General features: G+C 43.6%; 1 protein-coding gene across 9 annotated transcripts in view; it reads left to right on the top strand.

The window, feature by feature from the left end:
- The window catches only part of LDB2 (LIM domain binding 2), a 391,400-nt gene that overhangs the window by 349,706 nt on the left and 24,127 nt on the right, over nt 1-17,567 (top strand). The gene's annotated exons all lie outside the window — the stretch shown is intronic.

The following is a 17,567-nucleotide window of genomic DNA, read 5'->3' as shown; positions in this document are numbered from 1 at the left end:
TCCTCCAAATCTTTTTTCTCTCGATTTATGCTCTTTTGGTTTTCCTCCTTCCACACAAGCTACCTTGTCTCAATCCCATGCATAGATTCCTTCTTGGCTCTTTTTTAGCCCATTTCCTAGGAGACCTTATCCAGCCTCATGCCTTTCATTGCACCCTCTAAGCTGACAACTCTTTAATTTGTATTTCCTGCCCTCACTTCTCTTTAAAAGCCCAGCCCCAGAGATTCAACCGCCGACTCAACATCTTCACTTGGAGGTCTAACAGAACAAGATCAAATTCTCCTTGTTCGTAACTAAACTGATTCCCCCACCCCTTTCCCCAAACTTGCCTTTTCTATATACTCTCATTCAGTACCAAGGGCATTTCCCAACTCCCCTCTGCATCCCCCAGCCCCCAACCACCCTACTGAGAAATCCTGCTGGCTCATCTTCAAACTCTTTCTTGACTCGGATGACTCGCACATCTCCCGCAGCCAAACCAATCCAACTAGTCTCCCTGTTTCCACTCAGTCTGGTTTCCACACAGCAGCCAGATGTGATCATTTCAAGCTTAAACTGAATAATGCTCTGCTCAAAACTCTCCAGTGTTTTCTCATCTCAGAGTGAAAGTCCTTACCTCAGCCCATGAAGACCACCACGGTCTGGACTCCAGCCTCCCCCACGAGCCTCCCTTGCCACTCTCCTCCTCTATCCCTTCAGCCACCTGCTCTTCCTCGGCTGTTCCCGCTTCGCTTTTCAATTTGTGGTCCCCACTTCCTTGACTGCTTTTCCGTCAGGTGTTCATAGGGATCTTTCCTTTCCAACCCTTTCTCCAATCACCCCATCAAAGAAGTCTTCCATGATTCCCAATCAAAAACAGCCAGCATGCACCTATACACATGTATGACACTATCTTCCCTTAGGGACTTCCATTTTTCTTTTGTAAAGCTTAACATTTCCTAACCCATTACATACGTGGGGGTTGTTTTTTTTTTAATTTTTCTAATGTTTATCTGTTTTTAAGAGAAAGAATAAGGGGGGGCGGGGCAGAGAGAAAGGGAAACACAGAATCTGAAGCAGGTTCCAGGCTCTGAGCTATCAGCACAGAGCTCAACAGGAAACTCAAACTCTTGAGCCTCGAGATCATGACCTGAGCTGAATTTGGACACTTAACTGACTGAGCCACCCAAGCTCCCTTATATATATATTTTAATTGTTTATCTCTCTTTACTAGATTATAAGACCCATGAAAATGGGAATTCAGGTTTTTTAAAAATGTTTATTTTATTTTTGAGAGAGAAAGAGAGCGTGAGCAGAGGAGGGGCAGAGAGAGAGAGAGATAGACAGGGTCCCAAGCAGGCTCTGTGCTTACAGCAGAGAGTCTGAAGCAGGGCTCAAACTCACAAACTATAAGATCATGATCCAAGCCAAAGTCCGATGCTTAACCATCTGAGCCTCCCAGGCGCTCCAGGAATTTAGTTTTTGTGCACAGTTTGTTGTGTCTCCACAGTTGAGTTCAGAATCTGGTATAGATTGGGTGTTACGTCAGTACTGGGAATAAAAACAGAATGATCGAGACAGAAGAAGAGGAAAAAAAAATCTTTCTCAAAAATTGCCTAAAGTTCAGTTCAGTAGTGCAAACCAATGAATAGGATGGTCTTTTGAGACTTAAACTCTTTTTTTTAAGTTTTTTTTTTATATTTTTATTTATTTCTAGGAGAGAGAGAGAGAGACAGTGTGAGCAGGGGAGGGTCAGAGAGAGAGGGAGACACAGACTCTGAAATAGGCTCCAGGCTCTGGGCTGGCAGCCAGCACAGAGCCCGACGCAGGGCTCGAACCCACGAACCGCGAGATCATGACCTAAGCGAAAGTTGGACACTTAACCGACTAAGCCACCCAGGCGCCCCTTGAGACTTAAACTCTTAATAATAATGTCCAGAAGGAACCCTCCAATGGTCTCCTGTTCTACTTGCAGAAAGATCCAAATACCTTTACATGGATTATAAGGATTACCATCGCCTGGCCTCTGCCTCTCCTCCACTTTCCCAGTCTACTGCAGTCCCTCCAGCCTACTGGAAGTTTCTTTGCCCAGATCATGACAGGGCTGGGCCCTTCTCAAATATCATCTCAGAAAGGGCTTCACCAATCCTGCTATATCCCTTTCACTACCTACTTCCTATCATATAACTGTTTTATTATCTTCATGGCATTCATCCACATCTAAAACGTCTTGTTTATCTCCTTACTTTTCTACCTCTCCCCTTTAGATTATGAGTCTTATACTTGCAGAAGCTTTCTCTGTCTGTCCTGCTCAGTGATGTGTGCCAATGGGCTACGCCTCTGCCTGACACACAGTGGGCGTTCTGTCATCATTCGTGTAGTGAACGAATAACTAAGGCTGCCTTCCAAGACACTGACCTTCCTTGTGTTCTCCTGCTTCTTCTGATAACATCACAGATGAGGGCTATTTACACATTGGCTTTTTTGTGCAAGGCAATGAGTTGGGTATCTGGGCAACAGAACAGAATGCTATATAGGTCTTGCCAGAAAGGACTCCAGGAAGTTGAAAAGAATGAAGCGTAAGATTGTTTGGAAAAGAAACAATCATAGCAAACCTAACTAGGTGAATCTTCTTTCCTTTAGGAAGAAAAAAAAGGAATTTTAAATAGAGCTTCCTCACACATTTCCTGGAGTAGCACTTCCCAGCTCTTATGTGTCACAGTTCATTGTGAGAGATGCCATATGGGGTAGGCAAATTACCAAATTTGGGGTGATGTTTATCTTGTATGCCCTAGATCAAGCGAGATTTAAGGTCGTTCTTGTACTGTTCTTCTTTTCATTAGATCTGGTAAGTTTTCTTGCACCACTAAGGGATGAAGTGATAACTGGTGTGCTAAGGGTTGTAAATATGACAGACTTCCTGGCCTACTGTCCAGCCCTTATTTGGGATGCCCCAGACAGGGTGACATACACTTGCCTGTCATCCATCGTGTCTGTCATAGAAGAGGAAGAAAAGATCTAGGAACCCTAATCACAACGATACTTGGATTTCACCAGCTCTGTGCCCCACACATAACTATCCAAATACTTAGGTTCTCTTGTGTTGTTTTAATGTTTAACAGATTGTCATTATTTTAATAAATCTTTGTGCTACAGATTTGGTAGATATCATTATTTTTTGTTCTGTAGCTTACCCAGCCTCTCGTGTAAAACCCAGAATTCTTGTTTAGCAAAGATAAGGTATAAATATTGTCCAAGACTAAAAAAACCTAGCCAGAGAGGCACCTGGGTGGTTCAGTCAGTTTAGTATCCAACTTCAGCTCAGGTCATGATCTCATGGTTTATGGGTTTGAGCCCCATGTCAGGCTCTGTGCTGATAGCTCAGGGCCTGGAGCCTGCTTTGGATTGTGTCTCTTTCTGTCTCTCTGCCCTTCTCCCACTCACACTCTTGTCTCTCTCTCTCTCTCTCTCAAAAATAAATAAACACTAAAAAATTTTTTTTCAAAAAAAAAATAATAAAAACCTAGCCAGAGAATCATCTGACATTAAATAATATCATTACTAAAACCCACTAAATTGCTTAGGTGTCTAAAAGTGTCCCAAGCAAAATGGTCCTTTCTCATAATTCATTTTTTCTATGAAATTTGGTCCTATGCAGATTTTTTTGGTGTATGCCAGACTCTGAATTATTTCTTTTTCCAAATGATTGTTACAGCTTTGCTCATAAGGAATTTACAATCAAGTAGGAGAAGAGGAGACTGTCTATAAATAGTTCTTGAAGGACATATCTAGGAAAACTGAGTGGTCCAACAAGGCAAAAAATATATATATATATTGGGGAGGAAATGCAGGTGGAAAATAAAAATAAAATCTAAAGGCATGTAGATCACTAAATATCTTACATGTCAGGCTCAGTAATTCAGAAATTATCTGCTTAAGCAGTTAAGTGTCATTGAGGACTTTTGAGCAAGAAATAGAAGAATAGAAGTGATATCAGACGGTCTTCAGGAAAACAAGGTCAGCAGTACCGTGTTTTCTATGGTGTTTCCTGGAATATTTCTATTTCTCGCTATCCTCCAGAAGGCATGTGTCAACTTGAGATAAAGAATGAGAGAAGGTGAGGAAGAAGTGCCAACATTTCAAAAACTGTAGTGGTCAGGATAGAAGAGGGTATGCTGGAGTAAAGAGAAGACTCAAAACTACAGGTGGCTTAACCCAGTGAAGACTTGTTTCTTACTGTGAAAGTCCAGCTTGGGTTGGCCACCCGCCTCCATCTTGAGAAATGCAGCCCAAGGTTGCTACATCGAGTTGGAAGGGGGAAGCATTTAGGAGAAAGCAAGAAACTACTTTAGCCTGAGGTGATGCCTCACTTCCATTCCCAGCCCTTTGGTCACAGCTAGTCATGTGACTTCAACTCAATGGCAGGCAAAGCTGGGGCACCCAGGGAAGCACATGGAGATTTTTGAGCAGTAACTGCCAGAGTAATGGGGAGTCTTTCGTGAATCTGATTAGTTGTTCTGTTTGTTTGTTTCCTAACTGGGTAAGAGAGATAGCAGTGAACTCCTGGACTCTAAATGAAAAAAAAAAAAAAAAAGAAAGAAAAGAAAGAAAGAAAAAGAAAAACCCTTTGTTTGACCATGCTTTTTGGAGTGGCAGAGTAAATTTGGCGCAAATTCATGTAAGCAATTGCAAGTTAAACTATTTTTGTGTAATGTGAGGATAAAAATACTCCCTGCCTTGCCTTCTTCACAGGATCAAATGATATACTGTAATGTAGGTGATTGTGTTTTATAAACTGCTAGGTGTTGTGCAAATCTAATCTATTATCAGCATCACCACTATCATCACCATGGTTACCAAGTGGAGGAGGGCAGCGACTGCCGTGGTCTGTGTATGTGACCAGAGAGAATTAAAGCCCCTGCTTATCTGTCTAGCTTTGTTTCTCTTCTGTTTCTTCTAAGTATCCTGCACTCCAACCCTCCAACCGGTCAGTACTCCTGAGAATTTCCCACCATGCTTCATCTTTTCTCTGCCTTTGTCCACCCTTCTCCCTCTGCTTGGAATGTTCCCCCTTCCCCTCCCGTCCGTCATCCAGAAAATACCGATGTGTCCGTCAAGGCTTAACTCAAAATCCCCTGATCTATAAAGCTTTCCTTGACCCCCAAGCCTAAGACAGCTCACAGCTCCTCCCTGCTTCATGTCTGTTGTGAAACTTTACCTACATGTCACTTAATCATTTATGCGTCTGTCTCCCCTACTAGGCTGTGAGCATCTTCACATCAGGGACAGAGTCTTATGCTCCATTCACCAGAGCAGGCTCAGGACTGAGGCTAATTCTGATCCCAGTTGAACCACTGGAAGGGTGTGTGATCCCAGAAGGGGAATTTCAACTGTTTTTACCACAGTTGCCTCATCTGTGATGTGAAGAGAGCAAAAGGGACTACTTCGGGGTTGTCATGAAGATTAAATACAAAAATACACACAGAGTGCTTAATAATAATGACCTGCACATAGTAGGTGCTCAGTAAATATTTGGTGAATGAAAGAATGAATGGGCGATTAATTGACTCAGTCTCATGAGGTGGTATATCACAGGTGAAGACATTGAGGCTTCAGGGAGGTTTTTGGCTCAAGGTCACACAGCTAGTGAGAACTGTCTGAGTCTAAAACCTCCTCCTGACGTATATGTGGACCTAGCGTGTGCTCGGCAACTGGGTGAAATAAACATGAGACCTGACCTGAACAGAACGGTGGGAAGGGAAAGGAGATGCTGAATGAAGCCTTAGGAGAACATGCCTCGTCTCCTGCTGAATCTTTACTATTGTGATATTTTCTGCTGGTTGGACTTTTCTGGTTTCCTTCCAGCAGATATAAAAGGAAAATGGCCTGTGCAGTAAGATTGGAAGGCTCTGGGCACAGAGCAAGGATTTTTCATTTCACAGGTCATATCCAACGCTCTGCAGCCCAGCTCACAAAGTCAGTCTTTATTCTTAGTGCCTCCTTGATGCTGGGAGAAAGCAAAACAGGGTTTGTTGTTAGCAATTTGGTCTGGGCCCCTCAAAGAGGGATCACACGTTCCTCTCTTGCTGCATTAAGAGGGGGAGGTAAGGAGTCCCAGGACACAAGCCAAACAAGTGTGAGGTTTGAGTGTAACGCACAAAAGCAGGAGGGGCCCTGAGCATCACTTCTCTCTGTGACTAGACACTCTCAGACCCCTTTTCCGCAATCAAGTCCTTTGGTCACCAACGTGCCAGGTCACCCATGTCCAAGTCCTTTGTCCCAAACCCTGATGTTTAAAGAGACAAAGTAACATGATATAAATCCAAGGAGATCCCACCCTTGACAGTTTGGCTGTCCTTCTTACCCTTCGAGATGACTTCTGTAAGTAATAAGTGACTGTCTCGTCCTGTACTCTAGGCAATGAAGTGGAGTGGACGTGCTTTCAGAAACAGACAACAGAAAACTCAGATTCTAGCCCCACTCCAGCACTGACCAGCTAGGGGCCCAGGGGCATTGTACGTAACATCTGCACCTTGCTTTGAGGGCCTGTAAAAGCATGAAGGGAGCCCCTCGTTGACCCTTCTCTCGAGAACATTAGGAGGAGATTAGGCACCATAAAGCATCCTCCAGGAAAGCTCTTTGTAAACTGTGATGATCCGTGCCCACATAAAACCAGAGGAGAGAGGCAAGCGTCGACCTCAGACAGTGTGTTATGCCAAGTTCCCAACACCTTACGGTGCCCTCATTCAGAAACTAAGATCTTCTCAGTAAAGAAGGGAAGAATGGAAGAGACTTACCAGGCTGTTGTGGATTGTAAAAATGTTTTTGCTTGGAATATGTTTCACACATACATTGTTTTTTCCTGAATTATGGCTTCCTGGGAAGCAAGATCTCTATGGCTACGTCTTCATGCAGAAGGAGGAAACCAAGGAAATCTGCATTTTTCCTTCTAAAAGAAGGGAGATCAAGGGAAACTCACTTAGTGAAAACTGAACCACATGTGCCTGTCAAATTCTCCCATTGTTTTCCTGCTTTATCAGGCGGGGGGAAAGGTGATGTTTCTAAGAACTTGAGGTTGTTTGTGGTTTTTTAAAATGTTTATTTATTTTGAGAGTGAGGGAGAGAGGAGTCACACGCAAGTCGGGGAGGGGCATAGCAAGAATCCCAAGCAGGCTCCACACTGTCAGCACAGAGCCTGATGCCAGGCTCAAACTCACAAACCATGAGATCAGGACCTGAGCTGAAATCAAGTTGTCCGGCCACTTAACCAAAGGAGCTCCCCAGGCGGCCCTCTAAGAGCCTGAATTCTGAAAGCAATCTTTCCCCAGGAATAAGGCTGATTCTAGAAGGAAAGAAAGTCCCTCTCCCCAAAACAAAACCCAGACTCATAGCCACACACGTATGCATACAACAGTCAAACAATTATCAACTTTTTAAAAACTCCCAAAAAGGCAGTGTATAAATATAACTTCAGGAAAAAAAAACCCTCAAGTTAGTCGTATTATGATTGATGACAGAGCACCTGCTATGTGCCAGCATCGTATGGAGTAAGGCACTTTACATACATCATCTTGCTTAATTTTCCCAGTAGCCCTGAGAAGGGTGCTTTATTTTGAGCACAGAGAGACTGTATAAATGGCTTGAGCCTGCACAGTCCATAAGTGGAGGTCTAGGAGTAACCATCGGGCTCATGTGGCTTCTAACCTGTGCTCGTCTTTCTCAGCTGTCCTTTCTGTCCCTAGAACTTTCTGAAGGTTGGCAGCAGCCTTGCCACATTGTCTGGGCATCCTTCCTCATCGGAGCCACCCGAGTCACATGATTCCCGTTGATGGCATATCCAGGGTTCTCTCCACCGCAGGAACTGATGGTATTAAGGGAACTGATGTCCTCGACACAAGCCAATTGGAGTTAACACAGTGCCTTTCCATAACTCCTCTGGCTTCTTCTCCTGACCAAACTGTCAGGGTTTCTCATGTCACCTGAGGCAAAAGCCTCCGAAGGAGACACTGACTTCTCTGAGCAGTGGCCGCGTGCCTGGGACACTTGACCGACCAGCCGGCATGCATGAGCTGTCTGTCTCCCCACAGACGGCATAGGAAGGCAACATGGCTATGGTGACCCACACACACAGGAGAAGCTACAGCCATCAGAGCCACACCCTGAAACATGAGGGATACGTCCCTCCGTGTATCACAGTGGCTGCATCCAGCTGTGGAAGAAACAATTACTGATGCTTATTATTTCTGCTGCTACGCAAAGAGAATACATGAGTATCTTCCATATTTGCCACACATCTTGTGTCCCATACAGAAGACAAAGGTAGAGGCTGGGAGGAGAATCAGCCATCTTTTGTGGCTAATAGGCCACCCTTTGTAGCCCGGTGTTTCTTCCAACTTTCTTTATGCCCTTAGATCCATCCCTGGGGTTGGGTTTCCTTGCTGTTTGCTCCATCTCCCTTTGCAAATGGTGCTTCAGTGCTTCTTCCCAAAGCTGCGTTCCAAAGGTCTTTCCCAAGGCTCACAGGTGAGCAGAAACATGCAGTAGCATCTCTGATGACTCAGTTTGCCAAGTTCAGTTCCCAGTTCTCCCCTTCCTCGCTGGGACCATTGACTAAGTACAGAAACTGTTATTATTCAACACTTACCAGAATCAGGTCTAAACCTCTGGTCTCAACTCTGATAATTCTTCTCCCAGGAAGTGTTTGCAGACACTGCGCCTCCACCAATTGTGGGCTTGAGTGGCCCTCCTTGGCATTTTCCACAGCCCTTAGCCTTCCCCCATAATACTGTGCATCACCCAGTCTGGAAGGCAGAGATCATGTCTGCTTTGTTTTCTGCATCTGCAACAGAACCTGTCACACGAAATGTGGACCCTCAAAACATAGTTACGTGAATTAATGAATGAATGGGTATAAGGAGAGCATGTGGCCTCTGCCATGTTCAAGAGCCCAGACACTAGTAAAAGCACCAAAGTTTCTATTAAGGCAGCCTGAGAAGACAAGACTTAACAATAATGAGAAGAGATGGCCAGGGTCATCACTCAAGTCCACCTGCCCTTAAATCCCATTCATGCGTTTTTATATTACATCGTATTATGAAGAGGGTCTCTCCTGCCTGTGAAACTCTTTGCTTCCCTTTTGGTCATCCAAATGATTTTCTGTTTTGGAAACAGAAGTAATTTCTGCTTTTTCCCCTCACTCAAGTCCCAGCAGCTCACACACCAGACGCCCTCATCCCAGACACGTGGAAGAGTTTGTTGCAATCAGAATCACTAAAGAAATCCGGGCCTTATTTTAACCTGTCAAAAATGAGAGCCATGTGTCCCTTGGGTAAGAGCTGAGGCTGGCACAAAGCCCAAATCAGATATGTCATTATTCTTTCTCATTTTATCACATTTGTTAGTGTGTTATTTGGCTCTGGACTCTAGAATGGGTAAGGTGAGCTGGTGAAATGGCAGTGGCCTTCATCATAAACACGAGACAATCCATTGACCTCAGGCCTGCGGCTGACCCACTTCCATTTTGCATATTATATCCTCAGGTGTATCCTAAAAACATGTCAGGTACCCAGGTAGGTCTTCTGGTCTGGTAGAAAAGTCTACTAAATTTTGCCTGATTTTAAAAGTTTTTATTAAACAACTATTAGTCGCAAAGTGGAGGTGATATACAAAGGAAATACACATGCATCTCCTCCATACCAGGCACTGTGTTCTGGCTTGATAAAATATTTGTATTCACATTTTATAAACTGTTCTCTAAAACAGAAGTCCCTGAGCAAATAGCTTGGTAGCAAAATGTTAGGTTGAAGCATATAAAATTACCACTATTTGACTGCTCCTTACCTATAAAAATGGCAATTTTGATTTACCAAAAAATGAGCCAACCCATCAAAGCAAGAAGTTTCAGAAATCCTGTCTCCTCCTCTTAGGGACTGAGCTGAAGTTTCTGCCAAGTCCTGCAGCAAAGAAAAAGTTGCTTAATTTTAATTCACTCAGTATATTTTCCCCAACTTCTTCAACCTGGGATTTTCTTAATTGTTTTGCCTAACACTTTTAATATCTGCAAAATACATTATGGGAAATATTGATAATACACATTTTATGAAGTGGGACTTTATCTCCTACCGATCTGTCCCCTAACAATCCCAGACACATGCCAAGTAGACAACAGCACTGTGTCCTTTTGTACATCTGCACGTGACTTTCCCCCCATTCTGTCTGACAAATTCCTTTCCACACTCAGAACCTCACTGAGCGGATTTCCCTCTTTGGAGACTCCTTTCTGACACTCACCCAGGAAAAAGAACAACTTCCTTCTCTGAGCCATGGGATCCCTGCTGAGCGGGTTGTGATAAGAGAGACCAGAGCACTGGGGTTTCACCCAGTTGGTAAGAACCAGCCAAGAAGCTCCCCATTACCCTGGCCTGGATCATAAAGTTCTAGTGAAGACCACTGCCATCTTCTGAACACACTCGTGCATTGTAACTCGGGATGGGTGAGAAAGAATAAGCACTCTGTGACTTATTCATGTTTTTGTTTTCCACACCGAATTATAATTTAGCCTTTACTTGCCTGTCTTCCTCCCTAGGCTGTGAGCTCTTCTGGGGTAATGAACAGGGCTATGGAATGGGCATCTCCAGAAGCTATCCTAATATCCACCTAATGTCTAATAGATCCTTGAGAAAACACTCGTTCTTTTATCATTTACTTGAAGTTAATGTAAAGAGAGTAAACGGAGCACCTGGGTGGCACAGTCCATTAAGTGTTGGATTTCGGCTCAGGTCATGATCTCTGGGTTTGTGAGTTTGAACCTCACGTCGGGCTCTGTGCTGACAGTTCACACCCTGGAGCCTGCTGCGGATTCTGTGTCTCCCATTCTCTGTGCCACTCCCCTCCTCACGTTCTGTCTCTGAAAAATGAATAAACATTAAGAAAAATTTAGGGGGTGCCTGGGTGGCTCAGTTGGTTGAGCATCTGACTTTGGCTCAGGTCACAATCTCACGGTTCGTGGGTTTGAGCGCCACTGCTGACAGCTCAGAGCCTGGAGTCTGCTTCAGATTCTGTGTCTCCCTCTTCCTCTCTGTCCCTCCCCTACTCTTGCTGTCTTTCTCTCTCTCTCTTTCCAAAGTAAATAATAAATATTTTTTAAAAATTTAAGAAAACAATGAAGTGCTAGATTCTTCTAGAGGACCACTTGCAATGGCTGTCTGGAGCCCAGAATTCTTGAGTCAACAGGAGGTGCAGGAAGGTCTTTACTGGGGAGGCAGTGCAGCATGGGGATGGGTGGGTAACAAGGGAGACTCTTGTAGAAGTTTCATCGGAGTCTGTCATCAGACAGTCTGGGTCTAGCATCCTCCTTGTTGGCATCTCAGCTGAGCTGTGCTCTTCAAAATTCACACTGGAAAATGAAAAAATACCAATCCCATAGCATTTTTCATCTATCAAGCTGGCAGGTATGTTTTTAAATGATAATACATAGTATTGGGGAAGATACATGAAAAGCGATGCCCTTTTGGAATATAAGTTAGCACAAGTATATGTTTCCATATTTTGTTTCCTCTGCTTGGGACTAGCATAGGCCTTTAATGGAATCATAGATGATCAAACTTCCCTTCCCCCAGTGCTTCCTAGGACTACAGGCAAGAATTCCTCCCAAGCCAGCCCAGAGTGTTCAAGCAGGGGAGAAGGAGATTGTGAGGTAAGCCCCACTGGGCTGAGACTCGGCTTCTAAGACCCTAACTGAGATCCTGGTCTCCTCCACATAAAAGTATCTTGATGTCTTATGGGTTTTAAGATGGAGTCTGAAGTAGAATAAGCAATGCTAGGGCATTAATCTTATTTTGCCACATAGAACATTTGGGAATGCAGCCAAATTCACTCAGGCTTGGACTTTAAAATGGGTGTCATCCCCAAAGGCTTTGTGGACAGAGCATTCACCGTTACTTAGTGGTCACCGGAGAGACATGAACTGTGCAGAGGCATCATTCTCTGCAAGTCTCCCCCACCCCCGAGTTTAGGATCGTTTACCTTGAAAGCTAAAATTAGAGCATTGGTGCTCAGCACAAAGGCTCTGTTGGCATAATTAATAATGCAGAGTCCTCATGTGCTCTATGATATGAATTGTGTTGCTAATTATATTGTTATGAATGTGGTTTAGAGTATTATTAATGCAGGAAATATCAATACTTAAAAGCTTTGCTGGCAGTGAGATTTTTGCTTTAGCATGAGCTGGCCCATAAGCATTAAATACTCTCGTGCTTAGAGGCATTAATCTGTACTCCCTTTGAATACATTTAATTAAAAATTTTGACTTCCTAGCAATTGTTGTTTTTATGTAACCCCAAAATGGACTTTTATTGGAGGTCAAGGCCTTTTATATAAGCATCCATCTGTCCAGCCAGGGCAATGTCCCTTAGACAAGGCCTCCAATAGTGTCCGGGAGTTGGTGATGGGGGCTGGCCTTCCCTGTGAGAGTCTTGCTCCCCTAGGAAAAGTTTCAGCTTTATGGAAAAGAACAAAACCAAGTTCAGAGTCAAAAGGAGGAGAATGCCATAGAAGATATGATTTTGCTCTGTCCTTTGTTGTCACTTTTTTAGTACACACTTTTGAGGGTCCATTCCAAACCACTTTGGAGCCCTCTGACCTCGGTTCTAGTTTGCTGTTTCTTGAATGAGAAGATATTTTCACACACATGGTATTGCCTTGTCCCCTCAGATATGTGGGGTAGCCTCTATTATTTCCATTTTTACAGATATGAATGGTTTTATAACTTCAGAAATGGTGCGCAGATGGGCAGGAGGGAGGGCACTGTTCTACAGCTTAAATACCTTGCCTTATGTAAACCTCATAACAGTCTAAGACTAGACATCATTACTGCATTTTGCTACTGCTGAGGTTTGAGGACATGGAAGCCTCCCCAGCATTACAGAGCTGTTAGGCCCTAACTGGGATTTGAACTTGGGTCTGAGTACAAAGCCAAAGCCCCTTCCTGGCTCCTCACAGGGTCAAGTTGGTGACTCTTTGATCTAGAGTAACCAAATGTCCCATTTGAATGGGACTGAGGACTTTCCTGGAAAGTGGGACTTCCAGCTTTAAAATCTGAAACAGTCGCGGGCAAACTGGAATGGGCTAGTTGCCCTAATTCCATGCCTAATTCCTCATTTTATTCCATCTTCTCAGATGATTAAGATCATGAATTTATCCAAGAGACAGGATTGGAGTCTATTGACTGGCTCCCTCTGTAGGAAGTGGCTGACATCCAAGGGATGTCAAACTAACACATGGAGGGACCAGTTTGTCACCCTGAGGGGCAGAACTCTCCCACAACAATCATGACCCAGAAAAGTCAGGCTAACTGGCCCATGGACCAGCTACCACTAGATGCAAATTTCTGTGTCGGAGATTTCCTCCAGCATTGGGTTTGGGGAAACGTAATAGTTATTTTTCAGTGCAAGGTGTCATGGAGACAGATAAACAGACCTGGTCTAGAGGGTGATGGGGGAAAAGAAGCTATGTTTATCATATGCTCACCACTCCAGATGATTTGCAGCTGATTTAAGAAGCCCTCCATGGACACACCAAAGACTTTACTAATAAAGTTGAAAATATGCTAGTATTAATATAGCTGGCACTAAGAAATAGGAAATAAATGCCTGGAAGTTTGTCAGCTTATTAATCATTCCTTTGTAAGCGGTGTTTTTACTTTCATTGCTGCAATATCAAATCACAGTTCATTGGCTAAAGGCCAAGCTAGCTTTTGCGTTGGCATATTACCCCGCACTGTGGTTCTGTGCTTCTTGTCCCCTTATTAATGCTGCAGACTTCCTACAATTCAGTCTAAAAATAGCATCAGTTCTGTGAAAAACACTGCATTTCTGCTTTAACCATGGTAGAGAAACACGGAAGGGTGTGTGTGTGTGGGTGTGTGGGTGTGCTCGCGCGTGCACGCGCCTGGAGAAAATATCGTGATGCCTGAAATCTATCATTTGTTGTTCTCCTGAAATCTTCTTTTTCGGCATACTGAACATTAAAAGAAAAAAAAATAGGAAAAGGAAAAGTGGAGAGAGAAGGATAAAGAGAGAAGCAGATTTTTCCCCAGAACCCTAGCTATGCATAATCTCTGTTTATTTTTAGTGCACAGAATGATCCTGCCAAGCTAGAATGAATCCCCAGAACAGCCTTTTATTAGAGCCTTTTTTTTTCTCACTAAATGAAAACTGTGTTGCACTCATATTCTGTCCTATTCTGCTTTCCTTCATCAGTCGGAACTGCGAAGTGGCCATGGAAAAATGATTGTTTGGCTTATTTCCTTACATGATAACTTACAAAATTATATCTTCTTTGGGTGCTTTTGGACAGAAAATTCCTAGATTAAAAGTATTCCAGTGGTAAGGTTTCCCTAAACCCCGTCCCTGGTTAGAATGTCTGTCTGTCTATTAGCCATGCCAGCACTCAAGCATGGATGACACAGTGATGATTTCTCTAAATCCATGATTTATTTTGGACCCAGAAGAACTCGAACAAGACAAATAGCATTTGAGAAGCCATGTGAACCTGAGGGAGCTGCCAAGGACACAGGTGAAGAGTGATAGGTGATGCATTTCATAATCAAAATGAAGAGCAGCAAGAGCGATAAGGTCTCAATGCTTCACAAACAGAAAAAGTGAACAGTTTGCATATCAGATGTATCAGGTGTTCGGAGCTGACGCAGAACTTCTGAATTAATGTGTTGTTTGCCTTTTGGAGAAATTAAGAGGAAGGAAATGTCATTCTGCAGCTTCGCACAAGATAGCACAGAAAGATGGTAGACTGGGAAATTGTCATTTCCTAGGCTGCTTCCGAAAGATACCGCCGGGAGCCAAGGGTTACAGGGAGGTAATGGAGGACCCGGGCAGCCCAGAGCCAGCCCGAGAAACAAGAACTTGGCAGAATGCTTTTTAATCAGCCTTGGCTTCAAAACCATGCGCCAAAGGAAGAGGTAGCAGCTTTGCAATAGTCGAGGGTTGTGGAAAGAATGTGGGCTTTGGGATAATGCATTTCTTCAGCTGATGTTAATTGAGCACCTGCTATTTGTTGCGCACCTTTCTGGGTATAGGATTTAAAGGAGTTACGCTCAAATCTGGTTCCATTAATGTCTAGCTATGGGTCTGGGGACAAAGCACTTAGCTTCTCTAAAACTCTGATGATAGCCTCTGGAAATGGGAATCATCAGTCCTAATCCACTTTTTGTTAAGATAAAATGAGATAAATTATGAATGGTGAGTCACTTAAGTCTCCACAAGCCTCAGATCATTCACCTGCAAAACGATGATAGTAATACCTAAGCTATTGTGAAATTTAAACAGGGTAACAGGACTAGTCGTGTGCCAGACCCCTCAAAATAGCAGGTGGCCTTTTCAGGATTTTTTGGCGCCGGCTCAGGTGAACAAAATTCAAGAAAGAAGAAACTATGAGAGCATTTCTGTGGGAAAAATGGGAACTTGTGATGTTGGGAAGTTCTTCAGGCTTTCAAAACAAGCTTTAATCATGCAAAAAAATATATATATATATATGCAGAAGAATGGAGGAATATCATGTCCCTGTCCTGTCTGTATTCATACCAAATGAATATGTGCTTTTAACCAAAATGATCTGGCACTTCTTCAGGACTTGGGGTATTAGGTTCTGTCTCAGATCATAAGGGTTATAGAGATACAACTTGCATGGTACCCCTGGGGAGTTTCTTTCTCCTAACAGCCTAAATGAGATTTGCCCATACATAACCGCAGAGCAAAACTGAAAGTTCTGGATGCCATGAGATAATTTCAGGTTGCAAGAACTTCCCGAAGGGTGGAAACCAGACTCAAAGGAAAATGTCCCATTTGTTAAGGGGAACACCTTACCAAGTGTCACAGTGTGATAGAAAGCACAGACCCCAAGCAGGAAAAGAAGAGCCACCCTTCCCCGGCTGACCCCAACTAAACAGTGTGAGATCAGGCAGAATTTCTTGAACCCTATGAGCTTCAGTCTCTACGGCTGTAAAAACGGCTAATAGAATTCCAGCTTTTGAAAGTCTGTAATTTTAGGAGCCTGTGCTATCTGCTTACTGAGTTATAAATAATTTGAGACTCCGTGACCCCACCCAAATGTGGTAGCCTAGTGTGAACTTGTAGTTATGTTCTGTTATTTCTTGCTGGAAGGGCCCCATGGTAGTTCTGCTAATTAGTCCCACCAGCTCCCACAAAGATGCCCACCCCAAGCTCTTCCCTGTTCTCAGAGGGCTTGAGGAGCCCATTCTTTCTCGTGTCTAAGGATTCAGGGCCAAAGAGGGCAAAGGTCAGGCTGACTACCATACACATACCATAAAACTCTCTTCAACACACACACACACACACACACACACACACACATACACACACATGCACACCCACACAAGAAAAGAATGGAGGCTGAAGCCCCAGCATACTGGATCAATTCAATGGCTATAACAGGAGCAGATTTTCAATCACTGTATACAGATCTTCTGTCAAGGGCCCAGGGACATTCTCAGAGCATAGAAGTGAAAGGAAAACAATTAGACAAGCACATGGAGAAAGATAAGGAAGGGAAGCTTCCAGTGTGCATAATTGTGGATAGACAAGGAAAAAATAAAAACAGGAACTATAATTTTTGATCCCTTTTGAGACTTTTAATACTGTCTATGGGAAAAGTAATCGCAATAAAATTAGAGTTGATGCATCTTCAAGAGTTCATGTAATCCCAGAGGAAAAGTAGCAAAGGGGCAGGAGTCTCAGTGCTTAAGGGCTCTGATGAGAAGGAAGGAACAAGCAGCCTCCTCTACCTGTGGCCTGGCCTTATCAGTCTTTTTACACCGAAATATGTGCATTGAGACTTCGAGGACATTTCATTCATTCATCCATTCATTCAATCATTCAGCATTGATTTGTTTTTACGCTTGCATACTCATTGTCAATTACTGGGGATGTAAAGGTGGACAACTCCACCAGAATCCCAATCTCGTTAGGGAAGCGGCTCATTATAACACAGGGTGATAGAGATGTGTTCATAAGCATGGGCGTAAAAAGTAAGAGAGGCAATGACTGCTTGGTTTGGGGGTAAGGCTGGTAAGTCAAAGTTAAGGAGTCCCTGAAAACTTTGTGACTTTGGACCAGTTACCCACCCTCTCTGGTCTCCCTTTCCTCATCTGTATGTCTGTGTAGTTAACGTGCTAGAAGATGAGGGGAGAAAACCCACGGGCATGAACACCAAATGTCAGTCATGATTAGAGGTAGTGAGTGACTCATTAGCAAGCTGCTAAAAAGAACTCTTACAATCGCAGTTCTCTTCCCTCTTGTAACTTTTTCGAGGAAACCTTCATGTGTTTGAAGAATTGAGATACGGCTTCCTCAGGTCCTGGTTTAGACTCTGCTGCTCTGAATTAGCTGGAGTAGATGGTGGACATGATGCTCTTTCCTGAGTTTCTTAACACTGGAGTTCCAGAGTCAAATCTGGCTTTGTGCATAATGTCTTTGCCTTTGGAGGTCCCCACACACCTGTCCTTTCTCCGTCCTTATAGATCTCCCTACAGACTTCAGATTTCTCTTCATGAACCA

This window comes from Hyaena hyaena, unplaced genomic scaffold (assembly GCF_003009895.1).
Source record: "Hyaena hyaena isolate Hyena2069 unplaced genomic scaffold, ASM300989v1 scaffold_195, whole genome shotgun sequence".
NCBI lineage: Eukaryota > Metazoa > Chordata > Mammalia > Carnivora > Hyaenidae > Hyaena > Hyaena hyaena.
This window is presented reverse-complemented; position numbering and strand designations above follow the sequence as displayed.